Source organism: Triticum urartu, chromosome 6 (genome assembly GCF_003073215.2).
Source record: "Triticum urartu cultivar G1812 chromosome 6, Tu2.1, whole genome shotgun sequence".
Taxonomy (NCBI): Eukaryota; Viridiplantae; Streptophyta; class Magnoliopsida; order Poales; family Poaceae; genus Triticum; species Triticum urartu.
Window position 1 is genome coordinate 18,267,322 of NC_053027.1, and position 19,120 is coordinate 18,286,441.

At 42.6% G+C, this 19,120-nt stretch overlaps 1 non-coding gene across 1 annotated transcript; it reads right to left on the minus strand.

The window, feature by feature from the left end:
* Window positions 1–18,454: 18,454 nt before the first annotated feature.
* On the minus strand, window positions 18,455–18,525 carry TRNAG-GCC. The gene has a single exon. It is a non-coding gene; the product is annotated as a tRNA-Gly (tRNA).
* Window positions 18,526–19,120: the final 595 nt, after the last annotated feature.

Below are 19,120 nucleotides of genomic sequence, written 5' to 3' on the forward strand. Positions count from 1 at the left end.
AACATGTGGGAGCCAACATGGGTATCCAGATCCCGCTGTTGGTTATTGACCGGAGAACGTCTCAGTCATGTCTGCATGCTTCCCGAACCCGTAGGGTCTACACACTTAAGGTTCGGTGACGCTAGGGTTGTAGAGATATTAGTATGCGGTAACCCGAATGTTGTTCGGAGTCCCGGATGAGATCCCGGACGTCACGAGGAGTTCCGGAATGGTCCGGAGGTAAAGATTTATATATAGGAAGTCCTGTTTTGGCCATCGGGACAAGTTTCGGGGTCATCGGTATTGTACCGGGACCACCAGAAGGGTCCCGGGGGTCCACCGGGTGGGGCCACCTGCACCGGGGGGCCACATGGGCTGTAGGGGGTGTGCCTTGGCCTATATGGGCCGAAGGCACCAGCCCCAAGAGGCCCATGCGCCAAGAGAGAGGAAAAAGGGGAGAGTCCTAAAGGGGGAAGGCACCTCCGAGGTGCCTTGGGGGAGGATGGACTCCTCCCCACCCTTGGCCGCACCCTTCCTTGGAGGAAGGGGCAAGGGCTGCGCCTCCCCCTCTCCCTTGGCCCTATATATAGTGGGGGAAAAGGAGGAGCAAACCAATCTAAGGCCTGGCGCCTCCCTCTCCCTCCCGTGACACATCTCCCTCCTCCCGCAGCGCTTAGCGAAGCCCTGTTGGAATCCCGCTACTTCCACCACGCCGTCGTGCTGCTGGATCTCCATCAACCTCTCCCTCCTCCTTGCTGGATCAAGGCATGGGAGACGTCTCCGTTCCATACGTGTGTTGAACGCAGAGGTGTCGTCCGTTCGGCGCTAGGATCATCGGTGATTTGAATCACGACGAGTACGACTCCATCAACCCCGTTCTCTTGAACGCTTCCGCTTAGCGATCTACAAGGGTATGTAGATGCACTCTCCCTCCCCTCGTTGCTAGTCTCTCCATAGATAGATCTTGGTGATACGTAGGAAAATTTTGAATTTCTGCTACGTTCCCCAACAGTGGCATCATGAGCTAGGTCTATTGCGTAGATTCTATGCACGAGTAGAACACAAAGTAGTTGTGGGCGTTGATTTTGTTCAATATGCTTGCCGTTACTAGTCTTATCTTGATTCGGCGGTATCGTGGGATGAAGCGGCCTGGACCGACCTTACACGTACTCTTACGTGAGACCGGTTCCACCGACAAACATGCACTAGTTGCATAAGGTGGCTGGCGGGTGTCTGTCTCTCCTACTTTAGTCGGATCGGATTCGATGAAAAGGGTCCTTATGAAGGGTAAATAGCAATTGGCATATCACGTTGTGGTCTTTGCGTAGGTAAGAACCGTTCTTGCTAGAAACCCATAGCAGCCACGTAAAACATGCAAACAACAATTAGAGGACGTCTAACTTGTTTTTGCAGGGTATGCTATGTGATGTGATATGGCCAAAAGGATGTGATGAATGATATATGTGATGTATGAGATTGATCATGTTCTTGTCAAGGGAATCACGACTTGCATGTTGATGACGAGACAACTTCAAGAAGACACGATGATGGAGATCATGATGATGGAGATCATGGTGTCATGCCGGTGACAAGATGATCATGGAGCCCCAAGATGAAGATCAAAGGAGCTATATGATATTGGCCATATCATGTCACTATTATTTGATTGCATATGATGTTTATCATGTTTATACATCTTATTTGCTTAGAACGACGGTAGTAAATAAGATGATCCCTCATTAAAATTTCAAGAAGTGTTCTCCCCTAACTGTGCACCGTTGCTACAGTTCGTCGCTTCGAAGCATCACGTGTTAATCGGGTGTGATAGATCCTTTCGTTCACATACAACGGGTGTAAGCAAGATTTACACATGCAAAAACACTTAGGGTTAACTTGACGAGCCTAGCATGTGAAGACATGGCCTCGGAACACAGAAGACCGAAAGGTCGAGCATGAGTCGTATAGAAGATACGATCAACATGAAGATGTTCACCGACGTTGACTAGTCCGTCTCACGTGTTAATCGGACATGGGCTAGTCGACTCGGATCGTGTAATACTTAGATGACTAGAGGGATGTCTATCTGAGTGGGAGTTCATAAGATGAACTTAATTATTCTGAACATAGTCAAAAGGATTTTGCAAATTATGTCGTAGCTCACGCTATAGTTCTACTGTTTGGATATGTTCCTAGAGAAAAATTAGTTGAAAGTTGATAGTAGCAATTATGCGGACTAGGTCCGTAAACTGAGGATTGTCCTCATTGCTTCTTAGAAGGCTTATGTCCTTAATGCACCGCTCAGTGTGCTAAACCTCGAACGTTGTCTGTGGATGTTGCGAACATCTGACATACACGTTTTGATAACTACATGATAGTTCAGTTAAACAGTTTAGAGTTGAGCCACCAAAGACGTTTTTGAAACGTCACGAAACATATGAGATGTTTTGAGGGCTGAAATTGGAATTTCAAGCTCGTGCTCACGTCAAGAGGTATAAGACCTCCGACGATTTTCTTAACCTGCAAACTAAGGAGAAAAGCTCAATTGTTGAGCTTGTGCTCGGATTGCCTGAGTACAACAATCACTTGAATCAAGTGGGAGTTGGTCTTCCAGATGAGATAGTGATGTTTCTCCGAAGTCATTACCACCAAGCTGCTAGAGCTTCGTGATGAACTATAATATATCGGGGACATGTATGATGATCCTTGAGATGTTCGTGATGTTTGACACCACAAAAGTAGAAATCAAGAAGGAGCATCAATTGTTGATGGTTGGTGAAACCACTAGTTTCAAGAAGGGCAAGGGCACGAAGGGATACTTCATAAAACGGCAATTCAGCTGCTGCTCTAGTGAAGAAACCCAAGGTTGAACCCAAACCCGAGACTAAGTGCTTCTGTAATAAAGGGAACAGCCACTGGAGCAGAATTACCCTAGATACTTGGTAGATTAGAAGGCTGGCAAGGTCGATAGAAGTATATTGGATATACATTGTGTTGATGTGTACTTTACTAGTACTCCTAGTAGCACCAGGGTATTAGATACCGGTTCGGTTGCTAAGTGTTAGTAACTCGAAATAAAAGCTACGGAATAAACGGAGACTAGCTAAAGGTGAGCTAATGATATGTGTTGGAAGTGTTTCCAATGTTGATATGATCAAGCGTCGCACGCTCCCTCTACCATCGAGATTGGTTTTTGCGTTGAGCATAGACATGATTGGATTATGTCTATCGCAATACGGTTATTCATTTAAGGAGAATAATGGTTACTCTGTTTATTTGAATAATACCTTCAATGGTCTTGCACCTAAAATGAATGGTTTATTGAATCTCGATCGTAGTGATACACATGTTCATGCCAAAAGATAGTAATGATAGTACCACCTACTTGTGGCACTGCCACGTAAGTCATATCGGTATAAAACGCATGAAGAAGCTCCATGTTGATGGATCTTTGGGCTCACTCGTTTTTGAAAAGTTTGGGACATGCGAACCATGTCTATTGGTATATATGCATGAAGAAACTCCATGCAAATGGACCGTTTTGTACTCGCTTGATTTTGAATCACTTGAGACATGCAAATCATACCACATGGGCAAGATGACTGAAAGCCTCGTTTTCAGTAAAATGGAACTAGAAAGCAACTTGTTGGAAGTAATACATTTTTGATGTGTGTAGTCCAATGAGTGCTGAGGCATGTAGTGGATATCGTTATGTTCTTACTTCACAGATGATTTGAGTAGATGTTGAGTATATTTACTTGATGAATCACGAGTCTGAATTATTGAAAAATTCAAGTAATTTCAGTGTGAAGTTGAAAGATCGTCGTGACAAGAGGATAGAATATCTATGATATGATCATAGAGATGAATATCTGAATTACGAGTTTGGCACAGAATTAAGACATTGTGGAAATTGTTTCACAACTAATACAGCCTGGAACACCATAGTGTGATGGTGTGTCCGAACATCATAACTGCACCCTATTGGATATGATGCATACCATGATGTCTCTTATCAAATTACCACAATAGTTTATGGGTTAGGCATTAGAGACAACCACATTCACTTTAAATAGGGCACCACGTAATTCCGATGAGATGACACCGTATGAACTATGGTTTAGAGAAACCTAAGCTGTCATTTCTTAAAAGTTTGGGACTGCGACGCTTATGTGAAAAAGGTTTCAGGCTGATAAGCTCGAACCCAAAGCGGATAAATGCATCTTCATAGGACACCCAAAAACAGTTGGGTATACCTCCTGTCTCAGATCTGAAAGCAATAAAGGATTGTTTCTAGAATCGGGTCCTTTCTCGAGGAAAGGTTTCTCTCGAAAGAATTGAGTGGGAGGATGGTGGAGAATTGATGAGGTTATTGAACCGTCTCTTCAACTAGTGTGTGGCAGGGCACAGGAAGTTGTTCCTGTGGCACCTACACCAATTGAAGTGGAAGCTTATGATATTGATCATGAGACTTCAGATCAAGTCACTCCCAAACCTCGTGGGATGACAAGGATGCGTACTACTTCAGAGTGGTACGTAATCCTGTCTTGGAAGTCATGTTGCTAGACAACAATGAACCTACGAGCTATGGAGAAGCGATGGTGGGCCTGGATTCCGATAAATGGCTTGAGGCCATATAATCGGAGAGAGGATCCATGTATGAAAACAAAGTGTAGACTTTGGAAGAACTACTTGATGGTCGTAAGGCTGTTGAGTGTAGATGGATTTTAAAAGGAAGACGGACAATGATGGTAAAATGTCACCATTAAGAAAGCTCGACTTGTCGTTAAGATGTTTTCTGACAAGTTCAAGGAGTTGACTACGGTGAGATTTTCTCACTCGTAGCGATGCTAAGAGTCTGTTGGAATTATATTGGCAGTCACTGCGTTATTTATGAAATCTTGCAGATAGGATGTCAAAACATTGTTTCCTCGACGATTTTCTTGAGGAAAGGTTGTATGTGATACAACCGAAAGGTTTTGTCAATCCTGAAAAGATGCTAATAAGGATGCAAAGCTCCAGCAATCCTTTTAAGGACTGGAGTAAGCATCTCGGAGTTGGAACGTATGCTTTGATAAGATGATCAAAGTTTTGGGTGTATACAAAGTTTATGAGAAACTTGTATTTCCAAAGAAGTGAGTGGGAGCACTATAGAATTTCTGATGAGTATATGTTTTAACATATTGTTGATCGGAAATGACGTAGAATTTCTGGAAAGCATATAGGGTTATTTGGAAAGTGTTTTTCAATGGAAAGCCTGGATTAAGCTACTTGAGCATTGAGAATCAAGATCTATAAGGATAGATCAAAACGCTTAATAGTACTTTCAAATGAGCACATGCCTTGACGTGATCTTGAAGGTGTTCAAGATGGATCAGTCAAAGAAGGAGTTCTTCCCTGAGTTGTAAGGTATGAAGTTAAGACTTAAAGCTCGACCGCGGCAGAATAGAGAGAAAGGACGAAGGTCGTCCCCTATGCTTAAGACATAGGCTCTACAGTATGCTATGCTGTGTACCGCACCTGAAGTGTGCCTTGCCATGAGTCAGTCAAGGGGTACCAGAGTGATTCAAGAATGGATCACAGGACAGCGGTCAAAGTTATCCTTAGTGACTAGTGGACTAAGGAAGTTTCTCGGTTATGGAGGTGGTAAAAAGAGTTCGTCGTAAAGGGTTACGTCGATGCAAGCTTAACACCTATCCGGATAGCACTGAGTAGAGATACCGGATGCATATAATGGAGCAACAATTTAGAATAGCTCCAAGTAGAACAGTTATTTGGAATAGCTCCAAATAGAGCGTGGTAGCTACATCTAGGAGATGACATAGAGATTTGTAAAGCACACACGGATCTGAAAGGTTCGGACCCGTTGACTAAAACCTCTCTCACAAGCAACATGATCAAACCTAAAACACATTGAGTGTTAATCACATAGTGATGTGAACTAGACTACTGATTCTAGTAAACTCTTGGGTGTTAGTCACATGGCGATGTGACCTGTGAATGTTAATCACATGGCGATGTGAACTAGATTATTGACTCTAGTGCAAGTGGGAGACTGTGTTGGAAATATGCCCTAGAGGCAATAATAAATTGTTATTATTATATTTCCTTGTTCATGATAATTGTCTTTATTCATGCTATAATTGTATTATCCGGAAATCGTAATACATGTGTGAATACATAGACCAACATGTCCCTAGTAAGCCTCTAGTTGACTAGCTCGTTGATCAATAGATGGTTACGGTTTCCTGACCATGGACATTGGATGTCATTGATAACGGGATCATATCATTAGGAGAATGATGTGATGGACAAGACCCAATCCTAAGCATAGCACTAGATCGTGTAGTTCGTATGCTAAAGCTTTTCTAATGTCAAGTAGTATCATTTCCTTAGACCATGAGATTGTGCAACTCCCGGATACCGTAGGAATGCTTTGGGTGTATCAAACGTCACAACGTAACTGGGTGACTATAAAGGTGCATTACAGGTATCTCTGAAAGTGTCTGTTGGGTTGGCACGAATCGAGACTGGGATTTGTCACTCCGTGTAAACGGAGAGGTATCTCTGGGCCCACTCGGTAGGACATCATCATATGCGCAATGTGACCAAGGAGTTGATCACGGGATGATGTGTTACGGAACGAGTAAAGAGACTTGCCGGTAACGAGATTGAACAAGGTATAAGGATACCGACGATCGAATCTCGGGCAAGTAACATACCGATAGACAAAGGAAATTGAATACGGGATTGATTAAGTCCTTGACATCGTGGTTCATCCGATGAGATCATCGTGGAACATGTGGGAGCCATCATGGGTATCCAGATCCCGCTGTTGGTTATTGACAGGAGAACGTCTCGGTCATGTCTGCATGTCTCCCGAACCCGTAGGGTCTACACACTTAAGGTTCGGTGACGCTAGGGTTATGGAGATATTAGTATGCGGTAACCCGAATGTTGTTCGGAGTCCCGGATGAGATCCCGAACGTCACGAGGAGTTCCGGAATGGTCCGGAGGTAAAGAATTATATATAGGAAGTGCTGTTTCGGCCATCGGGACAAGTTTCGGGGTCATCGGTATTGTACCGGGACCACCGGAAGGGTCCCGGGGGTCCACCGGGTGGGGCCACCTGCCCCGGGGGGCCACATGGGCTGTAGGGGGTGTGCCTTGGCCTATATGGGCCAAGGGCACCAGCCCCAAGAGGCCCATGCGCCAAGAGATGGGAAAAAGGGGAGAGTCCTAAAAGGGGAAGGCACCTCCGAGGTGCCTTGGGGAGGATGGACTCCTCCCCACCCTTGGCCGCACCCTTCCTTGGAGGAAGGGGCAAGGGCTGCGCCTCCCCCTCTCCCTTGGCCCTATATATAGTGGGGAAAAAGGAGGAGCAAACCAATCTAAGGCCTGGCGCCTCCCTCTCCCTCCCGTGACACATCTCCCTCCTCCCGCAGCGCTTAGCGAAGCCCTGTTGGAATCCCGCTACTTCCACCACGCCGTCGTGCTGCTGGATCTCCATCAACCTCTCCCTCCTCCTTGCTGGATCAAGGCATGGGAGACGTCTCCGTTCCGTACGTGTGTTGAACGCGGAGGTGCCGTCCGTTCGGCGCTAGGATCATCGGTGATTTGAATCACGACGAGTACGACTCCATCAACCCCGTTCTCTTGAACGCTTCCGCTTAGCGATCTACAAGGGTATGTAGATGCACTCTCCCTCCCCTCGTTGCTAGTCTCTCCATAGATAGATCTTGGTGATACGTAGGAAAATTTTGAATTTCTGCTACGTTCCCCAACAGTTTTATCTTTTAATTAGTGTTTGTGCCAAGTTAAACCTATTAGATCTTCTTGGAAGATAGTTATTTGATCTTGCTGTAATTTCCAGAATCTTTGCGCTCAGTGCCCGAATTGTCAAAAATCACCAGAACGTGATAAAATAGTGATTCCAATTGCTGCTGATCAATAAACAAATTTCCCAGGTCGTCTAATTTTTGTAGAATTTTTTGGGTTCCAGAAGTTTGCGTTAGTAACAGATTACTACAGACTGTTCTGTTTTTGACAGATTCTGTTTTTCGTGTGTTGTTTGCTTATTTTGATGAATCTATGGCTAGTAAAAGAGTTTATAAACCATAGAGAAGTTGGAATACAGTAGGTTTAACACCAATACAAATAAAGAACAAGTTCACTACAGTACCTTAATGTAGTCTTTTGTTTTCTTTCTCTAACGGAGCTCACGAGATTTCTATTGAGTTTTGTGTTGTGAAGTTTTCAAGTTTTGGGTGAATTCTTTTGATGGATTATGGAACAAGGAGTGGCAAGAGCCTAAGCTTGGGGATGCCCATGGCACCCCCAAGATAATCCAAGTACACCAAAAAAGTCAAAGCTTGGGGATGCCCCGGAAGGCATCCCCTCTTTCGTCCACTTCCATCGGTAATTTACTTGGAGCTATATTTTTATTCACCACATGATATGTGTTTTGCTTGGAGCGTCTTGTATTATTTGTGTCTTTGCTTGTTAGTCTACCACAATCATCCTTGCTGTACACACCTTTTGAGAGAGCCATGTATGAATTGAAATTTGTTAGAATACTCTATGTGCTTCACTTATATCTTTTGAACTTGATAGTTTACTCTATGCGCTTCACTTATATCTTTTTGAGCGTGATAATTTTTGCTCTAGTGCTTCACTTAGATCTTTTAGAGCACGGTGGTGGTTTGTTTTAAAGAAACTTGATCCCTCATGCTTCACTTAGATTATTTTGAGAGTCGTTAATAGCATAACCTAGTTTAATCTCATTCCCGGCAAGTCTCTTTACTCGTTCCGTAATACATCATCCCACAACTAACTCATTAGTCACATTGCTTGCAAGGCTTATTATGATGTGCATTACCGATAGGGCCCAGAGATACCTCTCCGATACTCGGAGTGACAAATCCTAATCTCAATCGATGCCAACCCAACAAACACCTTCGGAGATACATGTAGAGCATCTTTATAATCACCCAGTTACGTTGTGACGTTGATAGCACACAAGGTATTCCTCCGGTATCCGGGAGTTGCATAATCTCATAGTCAAAGGAATATGTATTTGACATGAAGAAAGCAATACCAATAAAACTGAATGATCAACATGATAAGCTAATGGGTGGGTCATTTCCATCACATCATTCTCCTAATGATGTGATCCTATTATCAAATGACAACTCATGTCCATGGTTAGGAAACCTTAACCATCTTTGATCAACGAGCTAGTCAAGTAGAGGCTCACTAGGGACTCAGTATTTTGTCTATGTATTCACACATGTATTAAGGTTTCCGGTCAATACAATTATTGCATGAATAATAAACATTTATCATGAATAAGGAAATATAAAATAACAACTTTATTATTGCCTCTAGGGCATATTTCCTTCAGTCTCCCACTTGCACTAGAGTCAGTAATCAAGTTAACATCGTCAAGTGATTTAACACCAATAGATCACGTCGTCATGTGATTAACACCCATATTCACATCACCATGTGACCAACACCCTAAGGGTTTACTAGAGTCAATAATCTAGTTCACCTCGCTATGTGATTAACACCCAAATAGTACTAAGGTGTGATCATGTTTTGCTTGTGAGAGAAGTTTAGTCAATGGGTCTGCCACATTCAGATCCGTAAGTATTTTGCAAATTTCTATGTCTACAATGCTCTGCATGGAGCTACTCTAGCTAATTGCTCCCACTTTCAATATGTATCCAGATTGAGACTCAGAGTCATCCGGATCAGTGTCAAAGCTTGCATCGTTATAACTCTTTACGACGAACACTTTGTCACCTCCATAAACCAGAAACATTTCCTTAGTCCTCTTTACGTACCTAAGGATAATTTTGACCGTTGTCAAATGATCAACTCCTGGATCACTATTGTACCCCCTGCCAAACTCATGGCAAGGTACACAATAGATCTGGTATACAGCATGACATACTTTATAGAACCTATGGATGAGGCATAGGAAATGACTTTCTTTCTCCCTCTATCTTCTGCCGTGGTCGGGTTTTGAGTCTTACTCAACTTCATACCTTACAACTCAGGCAAGAACTTCTTCTTTGACTGATTTATTTTAAACTCCTTCAAAATCTTATCAAGGTACGTACTCATTGAAAGTCTTATCAAGCATCTTAATCTATCTATATAGATCTTGATGCCCAATATGTAAGCAGCTTCACTGAGGTCTTTTTTTGAAAAACTCTTATTCAAGTATCCTTTTATGCTATCCAGAAATTATATATCGTTTTCAATTAATATGTCATCCACATATAATATTAGAAATGCTACAGAGCTCCCACTCACTTTCTTGTAAATACAGACTTCTCCAAAAGTCTATATAAAACCATATGCTTTGATCACCTCATCAAAGCGTATATTCCAACTCCGAGATGCTTGCACCGGTCCATAAATGGATCGTTGGAGCTTGCACACTTTGTTAGTACCTTTAGGATTGACAAAACCTTCTGGTTGTATAATATACAACTCTTTTTCCATTAAGGAATGCAGTTTTGATATCCATTTGCCAGATTTCATAAAATGCGGCAATTGCTAACATGATTCGGACAGACTTAAGCATCGATACTAGTAAGAAAATCTCATCATAGTCAACACCTTGAACTTGTCGAAAACCTTTTGCGACAATTCGATCTTTGTAGATAGTAACACTATCATCAGTGTCCGTCTTCCTCTTGAAGATCCATTTATTCTCAATGACTTGCCGATCATCGGGCAAGTCAACCAAAGTCCACACTTTGTTCTCATACATGGATCCTATCTCAGATTTCATGGCCTCAAGCCATTTTACGGAATCTGAGCTCATCATCGCTTCCTCATAATTCGTAGGTTCATCATGGTGTATGGTGATGACTGCTTGTGTGATCATGCACACCATGTTCGTAGAGGATCATGCACACCATCTTCGATGAAGGGTTTCTGTTTCAGGGTGAAAATGTTGTACCTGAGCATGGACTGGCAACTTGGCATAGTTCACCCAATTTCATTGTGAAATGTGTGGTTGGGCAACTCACATTTAACCCAAAATAATTTGGTCGAGCACATGTGAACTCACCTTGTCAACCAATAGATGTATCGCCCAATTTCCTTTAATGTATTTGTGAAATTTAAATTTGGTTGTAAACTATGAGTTTTTTACTTGGCTGTAAACTAATTATTATTCTGGTGTGAAACTATGTAATTTATTTGGTTGTAACTATGTGCAATGTTTATTTTTAGTTAGATTTATATGCATAAAAGTCTAAACTGCAAAATTGAGTAAATTTGGCCGGCTACCGGCTGGTGGACCAAATGGGTCCGTCGTTTGGGCGTACTGGCCAACAAAACACGAACGAGGGTGGACGAGGCGCCTCCAGCCGACCCAAACGGATAAAAAACAGGTCAAATCCGTGTCCGTTTGCGTCGGCGCGTTGGAGTTGACCTAAGAACTCTCTGTAGTAGCACCGCAGTACGAACCCGACCTCACTTTTCATTTGCACCACAACGAGATGCGATACTGCAGAGGACGATCTCAACAACCCTGACATGCTACTAGTGGGCGAAGTTTTTCGTTTTGGTTGGAGTTCGGCATTTTTGCCGAGAAGACTAGTATGAGATCTCACATTAAGTGAGATTGTGAGATCAACCCTAAAAATTCATATTTACACATTTCAAAAAAAACTTAAATTATTTGACAACATCCATGTGGGGTATGTCTAGAACTCTGAAAAAAATCAGCTCAAAAATCGATGTACATTTAGATATACAAAAAACACAAATTGAAATGTGAATAGTGGCAGCTTTGGGTGAATAGTACTTTGACACTATTCACATTTGATTTTGTGTTTTTTGTTTATATTAATGTAAGTTGAATTAGGAGCTGAAACTTTTTGAGATTGTGCATCAAACATTGATGTGTCTCTACAGAAAAATTGAGAATATTTGAACATGTATTTTAAAAAAAATTGATCTCACCTAATATGAGGTCTCACACAAGTCTCCCCGGCATTTTCTTGGCACCCGGGATCCATGAAGCACGATTTTTTTTTCTTTCAAAGTAGGTATTTTGAAGTCTCAAAAAATGATTCTTTTATACAAATACAGTTGGATATTCTGTGCATACCTGTACTTTTTTAAAATAATATGATAAATGAGACGCTACCCTGAAAAAGATAAAAATCTGGCCCAAAAAACAACAAATACGCAAGGACATGTTGGTTCATGTGTTTGTCTTCTTTTCATCTTTTGTATACGTCGCATATAAATATGTATATTGGAATATGCACACACATGCAGCACATCTATGTATACACGCACAAAAAGTTTTAATATTTTTGAGGCATAACTAATATTTTGTAGTTATAAAAAAATAATATTTTGTTAAAAAGATCGGGCTCCTGAAGCCCGGCCACCAAAGTGCATTTTCGACCTTGGTTGGCTCCCTATAATGCGCGAGAGCTGCCATGTCCTTATATTGTGCGACTACACCGTTAGAGTGTCACTATTTGCGGGCATCTCTAGCCGTGCTCCAAAAAGGGTTTTAACTCCTCAAAAGAAAACCTTTTGATGAGTTAAACCACACCTAGTTGAACTCTCAAAATATTTAGATGGTTGAGTTTTTCAGGAGAAGGGTTCATCGGCTCTCATATTTAATCAACCAAAACGAGTTCTCAATAAAAGAGTCCCTTTGGGCTGCGACTCCCTCTTGCTCGGCGGCCTACACCCCAGCACCGCCTTCATCATCGGTTTCCTTGCCTCCCTTGACCATAGCGGATGCCCGTCAATACCCTGCAACCCCGCAGACTTCTCGGCACACCTTTGATTCGCTCGTCAACTGACACCGCAGCCGGAATCACTGGATATCTTCATCGCCGTCGGCTGGGAGCTCGTGGCTCAATAAGGCCATCGTCAAGCTTCGTTTCATTGGAAACAAACCGCCAGAGGACAAAAATTTTGGTGACCCTCCTTTGACTGGAGATGCCCATGCTTCTTCAGCAAGGCGTCATACCCATGCAACCCTAGCCAGATGGGCTGGGATGACTCCTATACGTGTGTGGCATGGCATATAACCCACTCAAGCACGCAAACTCGTGCTTGGCTGGCACGTGTTCTGCGCTCCCTAGCCCAGGCATGACACAATAAGAAAATGGATCGGCCCACTGACGCATTTAGACACCAACTCGTCTGATTTGGGGCAATTTTAGGCCTATTTAGGCTGTTTTGCGAGCTAATATTCAAAAAACTAGAAAAAAAAAAGTAAACAGGTGGTGCCGTGCTGGCACACTTGCCCAGCCTCAAGGCCCCAGCACGACCCCAGACGGGCCATGTGTCGGCACGACCCAATTAGATATGTGTCGGACCAGGCCCACCGCAGGGCGGGCACACGGGCTAACGTGTCGGCATGCCTGGCCCAGATGGCGAACTTTGCACCCAGGCCAGGCCACTATCGATCGAACCCAACTCTTCTAGTCCCCGCTCGTGCACGTTTTGGCCACGTCATCGATCCGATTCATCTAGCCCGTCCATCCAAAAGCAGCATCGAATGGCTAGAAGTACTCCAAAGCATCAATCCATGGCACCAACGTGTCCATCAATCACAGGCCATCTCCTTTGTCCTGCTTCCTACTATAACAATCTCATTGCCCTCTCTGTTTCCTCACATCGCAGATCTGCAGTCCGCCAGCCCAAACATTCCAACCAAACTCGACCACCGCACCACACCGTCAAAGTACCCATGGCACCCAAGGTGGAGAAGAAGCCGGTGCCCGAGAAGACCCCGAAGGGGAAGAAGCCCAGGGCGGAGAAGAAGTCGGTGCCCGAGAAGACCCCGGAGGGGAAGAAGCCCACAGCGCATAAGAGGCCATCGGCGGGTAAGACGGCGTCCAAGGAGGACGGCGGCAAGAAGGGCAAGAAGAAGTCCGAGAAGAGTTTGGCTTACGAAAATGTTGAAGTAGCTGAGAAAGTGGTTTGTACCAGAACACTCTACTATCTAAGGCCATTTGAGCAGGCCAAATATGGTCAGGTGGGCTCAAGCACGAGAAATTCAGATCAAGAATTTTTTCAACCAAAACGGGAAGTGGGGACGGTGGAAATGATTAAGCAAGCATCTGAAGCTCGAGAGGCTGAGAAGACTGAGTTGGAAAAAACAATTCAGTGTCTGAAGAAACAGATTTGGGGCTAAATCAGGTTTTCGACTTTGTCATAAGTTGTTCTTTATTACAGGAGTGTCCTATGTCATGACAAGGAAGAACAAATGATGTTATCATTAGGTTGGTCAGAAGAAACTATCTCTTCATGAGAGAGAATGTATTTTACTTTTCTATATTTGGGGGATGAGCTTCAAATTAACCCCACTAAGTATCATGTAATCTTCTGATTTGATTTTTTCTCACCATATGCTCAAAAAACACTATAATCTTCACATGTGAAAGTAATATGCCAATCACTGAGCAATAAACATTTTCAATTTGTTGAACTGCACTAATGTGATTTCGTATTAATTAGTATGTGAACTGAGATGGCTGACTTCTGCAGTACTATGATTTCTTACTATCAAGCCTAAGTTGACTGATCTACGTTCCGTGTTAATAGTTCATCTTTTACAACATGATGCATGAGGGATCTGTAAGTTGTTAATGGTAAACACGAAAATTATTAAATAAGCGAATTCAAAAGGTTACCTTGATCCTTCCTTTATCGGTAATATACAATTTGTAGTTTACACAAAAAGATCGATTATACATATGCAACTATAAAAAAGATTTATTATCATACAAAACTAGTTAACTAGAAAGATAGAGATCTATGTCGTAATTATTTTTAGGAATCATCAAGGGATTTACCTTGCCATTCTCTTGAAGAATAGTACTCTTGGCGGTAGTACTCATCTCAGCAAGGTTCATGATTGTCCTACCCATGTCAAATAGTGCACGAGCATTACTGCCATCCAAAACAACTTAACACCACCGAGGAGAACATCGTTTCATCGAATTTCCTTCGCCAAATGTCCATCTTGCTACCAAATACATCTTATCATTTTCTTATCATTGTCATGGGCCGACAATTTCTCTTTTTGTTAGCTACCTGAAGGTGGTGGTTGTTAAGTGAGAGAAGATGTAAGGGCATGGAATGAGGCACTTGGTAAATACAAGTGGTGGTGGCGCTCTCGGTGGCCTCGCTGGATTTGAAGGCGACACTATTGAGAAATAAGGTGGCGATGGTGCTTCTTGGGTAAGGGATGAGTGGCAGGGTATATATTGAAGGAAAAACGTTGATTGACCATAGTATCTCCATCAGGAGATACCAAAACTCCATTGGGTTTTGCAGAATAGAAAATCATTCCCTTTATAACTTTGATATGTCATCTACTCCCACTTTTTTTCCTTGTGTGGGTTAAATTTTTTAGATTTTTGTCGGATTGAAACTTTTCCTATTTAATATTGGCCCCAATAGGCCATTTGTGCATATAGATGCACTTGTGCATTTTTTGCTAGTTCCTTTGAGAATCAAATGGATCGACGGAGTAAAACTCAAGATTTGGCCATGAATATTTTATAACAACGTGTGACTTACCTCAAAAGGCTTTTTCACATTATACATTTTGATTTCATGAATGTATTGTAATTGGAAGTAATGTCTGGAACCAAGACACCGTTTCACTACAACACGACTCACATTAGAAGGCGTTTTAAAATGCCTCCCAAAGTCTCTAAAATGCCTTCAAATATGTTCTGGGGCGTCTTTGAAAATTGCTAGAAATGGTCGTGAAGGGGAATGTTAATCAAGGCGTTAAACAATAATGCCTCGGAAGACTTAATTCGACGGCGTTTTGAAAAGTGCCTCGAAAGCTTTTTGGCGATTTGCAGGAGTGCCGCTAAACTCCAGCAACAGGAAAACGTAAATAGTGGATCGGGCCCAGCTAAGCGCTTATCTATTTCCTGTAGGTCTCCTTTTTTTTATTTGAGGTGTGAAGCGCTTATTAGTCCCTCTTCTCACTACCTTCAGTTGGGCTGTTACATTGTATTACTTGGGCTGAAATGGACAGGAGGTGGTCAAACTACTGTTCCCTAAGCAGTATGGGACTAAAACTGCTTTGGCTGAGACGCAGCGAACGAACTGATTGGTCAGCACCGCCGCCAAAATACATCTACTCCATCATATGAATCTTCAGGAACCATGCATCATTAGCTTCGCCTGTTCAGGTTGAGATGACAAATTCGTTTAATTTTGTTTTCAGCAAGTGACGAGGCAGATTTTTCGTATTTCTCTCCCAACTCCGGCGACACGTGTACCAGCGACCATAACTTCTATATTTCTTCCCTGCTCAGAGACAATGAATCATCGATTTTACACTGCTGGGCCTCGTCGGATTGTTCAAACACAGCACATCTTGTGTGTAACAGCTGATCACCGACCAGTACACCAAGGTAGCTGTCTGTACTCCAATGGGAAGGGACGTCTTTTAACATATATATACACAGGCATGTCTCACGGTCCAAAACAACGTCACCGTCTTCTCCAGCGCCGGCGTTCGGCTGCCTCGACGTTGCGATTAAACGGCGACACCCGCGAGCTGAGAGTCTCATTCATGCACATAGCAGCAGCTCGGCCACCTGCGGTCACCACCTTCATTCCGAGGCAATTTTCTAAAACGCCATCATAGCTCATCAATCCGAGGCACTTTCCTAAATCGCCTCCATAGCTACATCAATCCGAGGCACTTTCTTAAATCGCCTCCATAGCTACATCAATCAGAGGCAGTTTCCTACAACGCCTCCATAGCTGCATCAATCCGAGGCACTTTCTAAAACGCCTCCAAAACTAATCAATCCGAGGCGTTTTCAAGGTGCCCTTAAAAAAATGCCTTCAATCAACGACGTGGTGTAGTGGTTTACATTACTGGATGGAGTGATAACACACTCAATAAAAAGATTCAATATCATTTACCCCCTCGAGATTTGGTCTCTTCTCTCTTCATTTCAGATCACGGACCACACCGGTCGAGCCCATTAATTACTCCACACTAGTTATCGTAACCTTTAGATTGACCATTTCGATTTGACTCTGAGGGTCAGGCCGAATGGGGATGCAATGCTTCAGGGTTTGAAGGGCAGAATACCCAGTGCTCCCAACACTTAGGTTTGAAGGACTAAAGCCCCGGATTTTGAGTTATGTTTAAACCATGCTAGATGTACATTTTATAGTTTGTTTGTTTGGTAGTGTTTCAGTGTGAAGGAGGGCGCAACTCCAATCTTGATTAGGGTCCAGAATATAGATCCAAACCAGTTGTGTTGTTGTTGTTTTTTTTTGAGGGGTTGTGTGTTGTGGTTACCAGATTCTCATTTTTATCTAATGCTAGCGACAAAAGGGCACAACCATCCAAAGTGTTCAAATTGTGCCAGGCGTAACATCTTACTTTTAATGTTTGGTGGTATTTCAATCGTTATCACCAATTGTCACGATTTTTGTTAGGGACAATTGTATTGATCTAGCCTCACTTTGAACTATAGAGAGGGGGACGGGAGAGGGAAACCGGATGTTGGAGACGAAGACCCTGCTTGGTAAAAGGAGAAATAGTTTTTTCAGTACAAAAGGGGAAATAGATGCGTACAAGTCCTTTTGTGGGCTTGTTATGTTGATGCCCCCAGCTCGTACTATCTCTTTCTTTTTTCCTTTTCGAACTTAGTTTAACTACCAGGTCTAGCACTTGAACCCTATTGGGTTGGTTCCACCACAAGGAACCTGATCATCATGCTCAGTTTGCAAGAGCAACTCAAATTACCAACCCATAAAACTACCAGGAAAGCTTATGTACATCGCTAGAGATGGGTAGACTCCTTCATTTAACTTCTTGTAGATATGCACTCTACAGAAAGAAAATAAAATGCATGTAGTAATGTTCTACTGTTTTCAATTCAAAATAAAAGTCTCACTGCTTGCCAGGAAAAAAAAAAGCAACTCATGCTATAGGTCAGAAGAAGGGCAAATGACACGTCGTTTCCCTGGACATATACTTTGTTTTGAAAAAGTAAGACACCCCACAAATCAGTCTGGAAGAAACCGTAAACAAAAAAAATGTTGATAACCAAAAAAGCCAGTTGGATGTTGAGGTACACACCAGGTTGAATTGAATCTGAGGGACGAAAACATGATTGTTCACAAAATGAAAAACAGTTAGCCGCAGTTATGGGAAAGTGAAAAAAGTGTTAATTTTGTCCACTCGTTAATTCAACAACTAAGCAGGTTCGTCAATTTGCATACAAGTTGCAGGGAACTTTAGTAGGTAAGATGTATGAACAAGTGGCATTAGCATGTAAGTTATATCAACACTATATGGACAAGTGACATTAGTGTGTACCTAAAAAATTGTACTATCAAGTGACAAGGTCCAAGAAATCTACTCCTACAAGTTGCCGCAAAGAAAAAATGAAATCCACAAGTGACAGTATGCAAATTAAAAAAGAGATGCACCAGCCGGGAATCGAACCCGGGTCTGTACCGTGGCAGGGTACTATTCTACCACTAGACCACTGGTGCTTTGTTGAACAACATCTTTAAAATGCTCAGATAACAGTTCTCCAAACATTACTAATTCAGAGAACATGCAAGTAAGCTCTGTGTCGACCACGAATTTGTCAATATAATGAGTAAACAAATTCTGCTGCCAAAAAAAAGAACTTACACCAAATTAGCGAACATAACTCCATCTCCAGGTGAGATGGAAAATCAGTAATGGGCGGACAGACCACAATACTTTCATTTTACACTTCTCTTCTAGAGGAAAAAAAACAAAGCCCACCTTTATAAATAAAACCGAATAAATGGCAGAGTAGCATATACACATTGAAACAGAGGTCCAAACAATACAGTAAAAATGATCCATTACAGCATACGGCATTGGGGCACAACAGTCGAAGATGGAAGACGGAACAGTCGAAGATCGAAGAGCAGGAAGCAGGCTCGGATCCTAAGCATGTCGAAGGACAATCTCTAGCAGCGGTGATAGACTTTCCCTGCTCAAGGAAATCAATTATTTTAGAAATGTAGCCTAAGCATACACATTGTAGCTAAAGCTGCGGATCCTTATGTATTCATACACATGATCTGGTCGAATACGCTCGAGGCTAAGGGA